We start from the raw sequence: 5,923 nt of genomic DNA, 5'->3' as shown, positions 1-5,923 counted from the left end.
TGTTATATCTTCTTCTTGGATTGATCCTTTGATCATTATGTAGTGTCCTTTGTCTGTTATAATATTCTTTATTTTAAAGTCTATTTTGTGTGAAATAAGGGTTGCCACACTGGCTATCTTTTGGTTACCATTCAAATGGAATATCTTTTTCCATCCATTTCCTTTCAGTCTGTATGTGTCTCTAGGTCTGAAGCGGGTCTCTTGTGGGCAGCATATATTTGGCTCTTGTTTTTGTATTCATTCAGTTATTCTGTATCTTTTGGTTGATGAATTGAATCCATTTATATTAAAGTAATAATCAATATATATGTTCCTGTTGACATTTTCTTAATTGTTTTGGGTTTGTTTTTGTAGGTCTTTCTTTTCTCTTGTGTTTACTGGCTGCAAATCCCTTTAGTATTTGTTGTAAGACTGGTTTGGTGGTGCTAAATTCTCTTAACTTTTGCTTTGTCTGTAAAGCTTTTGATTTCACCATCAATTTTGAATAAGATCTTTTCAAATAGGGTTTTCTATTTCTTTTTTATGTCATAGTAGTACTTTAAAATGCCTCATAATTCCATCCTCACATAAGCATTTCTCTTCTACAAATTAAAACTTGTCTTTTAAGATGAATTTTAAAACAGAGTCTTCTTGTAGCATCTTGAATTGGTGTTTAACAATTAAACCTTTTCATTACACAAAATGCTTATTATGGTAATATGACAGAAATGAGTATTTTCATATATTTATAAAAGTATATTTTTATATCCTTGAAACATGTTGAAATATATAATTGACAATTTTAATCTCATAGTTTTCTTCCCCTGGTATTGTTTTATTTTCAAAAGTTCAGAATTCTGCCTAGGTTTGCATTAATTATACCAGGTTAGTATCTTTTACAAATAGTTATCTTTACAGTATATGTTTTTCCTGAATAAGTTTATCTATTTCTAATTCAAATGTATTTACCCAAATCCTTTCTTCTGAGTCCCTTGCATGCCTCAAAATAACTTATTACACCCCAAACTGAAGGTGCTGTCCCTGATGCTTCCCTCATCCCTGACTCTTTGGAAGCTATCCCTTCATCTGTCCTCCCCAGCCTAGTAGACAGAATCACTGAAATGCCACAGCAGGAAAAACCCTGGACTCCAAACTTCCTTGAAATTACCGCTTCCAGTCACTCAAGAAGTTCAGTATTTTCTGCCTGCTTATCATTTTTCATATCTTATCACCATAACTCACTGTCTCACCTATAATCTTGAAATATTCTTTTCTAGTTTTGCTACCCTGATGTTCTTTTTTATGCTGCTGCCAGAGTAATCTTTCTAAAATATACTTGTCAATCTTTTCATTCCTCCTGGCTCTGCAGTTTGTTTTAGAATGACTGTTACCGTTTTTATTTGGCTATTTTTAAAGCCAAATTAGCCTTTTAATTACAGTTTAATGGACACTTTGGGTGATGTACAGTATCTCGTGTGCTTACTGTCCACTCTGGAGCATTGCTGATAGGTTTTTGTTTTTGTTCTTTTCTTTTTAATGCTCTCCTGTAAAATACTATCGTATTTGCTACTTCCTTCAATCTAAGTCTGAATTTGGCTATAAGGGGTTCATGGTCTGTGCCACAGTCAGCTCCCAGTCTTGTTTTTGCTGACTGTATAGAACTCCTCCATCTTTAGCTGCAAAGAATATAATCAACCTGATTTCGGTATTGACCATCTGGTGATGTCCATGTGTAGCGTCTTCTCTTGTGTTGTTGGAAGAGGGTGTTTGCTATGACCAGTGCAATCACTTGGCAAAACTCTATTAGCCTTTGCCCTGCATTCTGTACTCCAAGGCCAAATATCCAAATAGGGAAAGGAGTACATCAAGGCTATATATTGTCACCCTGCTTATTTAACTTATATTCAGAGTACATCATGAGAAACTCTGGGCTGGATGAAGCACAAGCTGGAGTCAAGATTGCTGGGAGAAATATCAATAACCTCAGATATGCAAATGACACCACCCTTACGGCAGCAAGTGAAGAACTAAAGAGCCTCTTGATGAAAGTGAAAGAGGAGAGTGAAAAAGTTGGCTTAAAACTCAACATTCAGAAAACTAAGATCATGGCATCCAGGCCCATCACTTCATGGCAAATAGATGGGGAAACAGTGGAAACAATGACAGACTATATTTTCTTGGGCTCCAAAATCACTGCAGATGGTGACTGCAGCCATGAAATTAAAAGACACTTTCTCCTTGAAAGAAAAGGTATGACCAGTCTAGACAGCATATTAAAAAGCAGAGACATTATTTTGCCAACAAAAGTCCATCTAGTCAAAGCTATGATTTTTCCAGTAGTCATGTATGGATGTGAGAGTTGGACTATAAAGACAGCTGAGCACCAAAGAATTGATGCTTTTGAACTGTGGTGTTGGAGAAGACTCTTGAGAGGCCCTTGGACTGCAAAGAGATCCAACCAGTCCATCCTAAAGGAAATCAGTCCTGAATATTCATTGGAAGGACTAATGCTGAAGCTGAAACTTTGGCCATCTAATGCAAAGAACTGGCTCATTAGAAAAGACCCTGATGCTGGGAAAGATTGAAGGCAGGAGGAGAAGGGGATGACAGAGGATGAGATGGTTGGATGGCATCCCCGAGTCAATGGACATGAGTTTGATTAAACTCTGGGAGTTGGCGATGGACAGGGAGGCCTGGCGTGCTGCAGTCCATGGGGTCGCAAAGAGTCGGACACAACTGAGCAACTGAACTAAACTGAACTTTCTACTTCCTAGTGCAGTGCAGTCTTTTCCCTGTCACTTGAATAAAAGCATGGCACCAAATAAAATAAATTTGTGATGATCCCTGTCACTTGAAGGAAGAAGATGACACTTGCTTTTCCCTGTTTGAACCTGGTCCTCCAGTTTTGTCTTTCTATACAGTTTCCAGTAACTGTGATCTAGTTTTCCACATGACTTGTGAACCCTGTTTCACACCTCATCTGTTGGCTCGGGCCTCCCTTCCTAGACTCCCCCTCACACCCCGGCTCTGCACTCTCTGTCTTCTGAGACACAGCCCTTGTCACAGCGCTCCTTGAGCTTCGCAGGTACACCTGCCTCCGCTCTCCTTTGTGCGCGTCCTGTGCTCTGTCCACTTCAGCTGCAGAGATGTCGAAGGATACTCCTCTGCTCTCGTTTGTTTCCACGTGTCTCTGCCTTGCCTAGACGCAGAGCAGAGTCGCTCTTCTCTTGAACAGTTCTAACTTCTCCCAGGACACCCTAGAGGATGTGCTAGACACCATGATTGTCGTCTCACTGACGGGGTGAAGGACCAATGAATGAATATGCTTTCTGAAGTTGGGTTTTGGTTTTATTTTGTCTTGTTTCTATAGGAAGGAACCACAAAGCCAGAACTTGCTGAAAAAGAAAGTGATGCTGATATTATTGAAAGGGCTCCCCAAGAGCAAGCAAATCATGACCATTTGACTTCTGTTGATAGAGCACACGAAAATAATAGAAGTGGTAAGTTAGTGAATGCCTGTGAATTTTGTCTATACTTTAAATATAAAAACATGTAAATGGTATAGATCCAAATACAATATCCATTTCATTTGAAATACATTTCTTTTGCTCTCTTTCTTCAGAAGTGTCCCACCTACTACCAACTTTTTCTTCCTGAAAATGCTTCAACCCTCTGAAATTCTTTTCCACTACTTTATTTTATTGAAATATTTGTGGATAGGGATAGACTTACATATGTCTTTAAAATTCATAGTAGTGAACGTTCTCATTAATGCATCTGTGACTGCATTTTACAGACATGATGTCAGCCGTAGGATTGAGAGAAGAGAAAGGTACAGAATCATCTTGGGATTCTGAGGTACTGTCTTCTATTATTATTTTGAAATGTAAGCCCTGAGTAATGTAAGTACATGAAAGTGGGAGATGCTGTGACTCTCTCACCTTTGCATTTCCCCATCAAAACTTTTCTCTTACTTTTAACCTATATTGAATAAAATAATTCTGTGCTAAATACTACCACCTAGTACACTTTTGTTCATTTGCAAGATTCACCTAGTGAGGTCAGTGTAGTACAGAAACCAAGGCTTAGAGATCATAAGGAATCCGCTTGAGTTCTGAAGTTACATTTATCTGAAAATTGAAACGTTATTTCAGGTCAGTCCATGGCCAAATGTTTCTTTGTTTCATGTGTGTGTGTCACCTCTTTTAGATTCTTTTTCCCATATGGGCCATTGCAGAATGTTGAGTAGCATTCCCTGTGCTATACGGTTGGTCCTCATTAGTTATCTGTTTCCTACACAATAGTGTGTAGTGTGTATGTGTCAGTCCCAATCTCCCAACCAAATGTATGTTTCTTTGGTACATGTGCACGTGTAAAACTGCTAGAGAGGGTCAGAGAGAAACAGGGTGAATTGTGGTTTTTTATCACTTGGACCTTCAAAGATAGTGCTTGAAACTTAAAAGTGTTACTGTATTTGGATTGTCAGGTTAATCTGGAAGAAACATTTCAAGAGAAGCAAAAGCATGGGGAATAGCAATAAATATGTGGGGTTGTAATAACAGCAGTTTGCTTTAGCAATGTTTTAATAAGTACAAACCATTTTGGATTGTTTAAGTAGCAGGGGGACTTCCCTGGTGGCTCAGAAGGTAAAGTATCTGCCTACGGTTTTGATCAAGGTTCGATCCCTGGGTCAGGAAAATCCCCTGGAGAAAGAAATGGCAACCCACTCCAGTACTCTTGCCTGGAAAATCCTATGGATGGAGGAGCTAGGCAGGCTACAGTCTGTGGTGTCGCAAGGAGTCGGACACGAGTGAGCAACTAAACTTAAGTAGCAGGGCAGAGTACCCTTATGGCAGCCGTACTTGAGGTAACATAAAGTAATGATGCTCTGTTTGAAGGTGGCAGCTATGGAAGGAGATAGGAAGGGCCTGATGTCTTCGTTGCTGGCAGCCACTACCTGGTGATCCAGCAGTGTATGAAGTCAGCATCCAGGTTCTGTCGTTTGGCAGCTGTGAGATCTTGGCAAAACCTGTCTTAACTGGGTTAAATGTAGGCAGTTTTTAAAAGTAGGGTATTTTCTTAAAAAGACATTAGGAAATCTTCATGGAACTCAATATTCATTTTAACAGAGTATCTCTGACAGCATTCCACAGAACTTTGTGTGTCATTTACCTGAAGATCAAAGAGGAAAAAATACATTAAATGGACAAGTAGAAGGTGAGAACTGTATTTTATAGAAAGGTTATTTGACAGAACATTGATTTAAAATGGGAATATTCTAACAGGCAAAACAAAAAAACAAAAAAAACAAACAAACATCTGTCAGATCCGTAGTGAGGAAAAAGACGAGAAGAGGAGGGAAATTGTGTATCTTATCAGGTGTCAGCCACAGATTAAATTGAGAATCCAGTTTAAGGAGCTAAATTATTAGTTCCTGGACTTCTTGGAGGTCCAAATGTTAAGACTGTCCAGTGCAGGGGTGGAGGTTTGATCCCTGGTCAGGGAACTAAGATTCCACGTGACACTGGACAAGAAAAAAAATGATTAGTTCTGTCTCAAGATATTCTACAACCAAAAGAAGGTCGAGAAATAAGAGGAAAGAGGAAATGAACGATGAGAGAGGCAGATGGTACAGGGAGGAAATGAAGAAAGGAAGCACAGGTCTGTGGGGGAAGGGGGCATTAAGTAATGAAGGTCTCTAGATAAAGGGAGAGTATTTGACATGGACGATGAATTTGAAGTGAGCTTCCAGCACCAAAACTTGTCAGAGAAGAACAGCAAAGTTCTCCCCTCTTCCTGTTTACTCGTTGTTAGGAAGACGTTCAGAACTGCAGTGCCTGGGTGCAGAGCGGTCTGTCATCCTCTGGGGCAGCGTGGGCACAGGTGCTCAGCTGTAAATGTGTGCAAATTGGTGTCATATGAAGTGTTGCTGCTTTCCAGCATG

The 5,923-nt window shown here is 39.5% G+C and overlaps 1 long non-coding RNA gene across 1 annotated transcript; it reads left to right on the top strand.

The window, feature by feature from the left end:
* Positions 1-2,707: 2,707 nt before the first annotated feature.
* On the top strand, positions 2,708-5,166 carry LOC104983446. Its single transcript, XR_824643.1, has 3 exons — positions 2,708-3,479; positions 3,776-3,837; positions 5,109-5,166. It is a non-coding gene; the product is annotated as an uncharacterized LOC104983446 (long non-coding RNA).
* The last annotated feature ends 757 nt before the right edge of the window (positions 5,167-5,923 follow it).

The sequence above is a fragment of the Bison bison genome, unplaced genomic scaffold (assembly GCF_000754665.1).
Source record: "Bison bison bison isolate TAMUID 2011002044 unplaced genomic scaffold, Bison_UMD1.0 scf7180017836613, whole genome shotgun sequence".
NCBI lineage: Eukaryota > Metazoa > Chordata > Mammalia > Artiodactyla > Bovidae > Bison > Bison bison.
The sequence above is the reverse complement of the archived record's forward strand: the minus strand, read 5'-3'. Positions and strand labels throughout refer to the sequence as shown.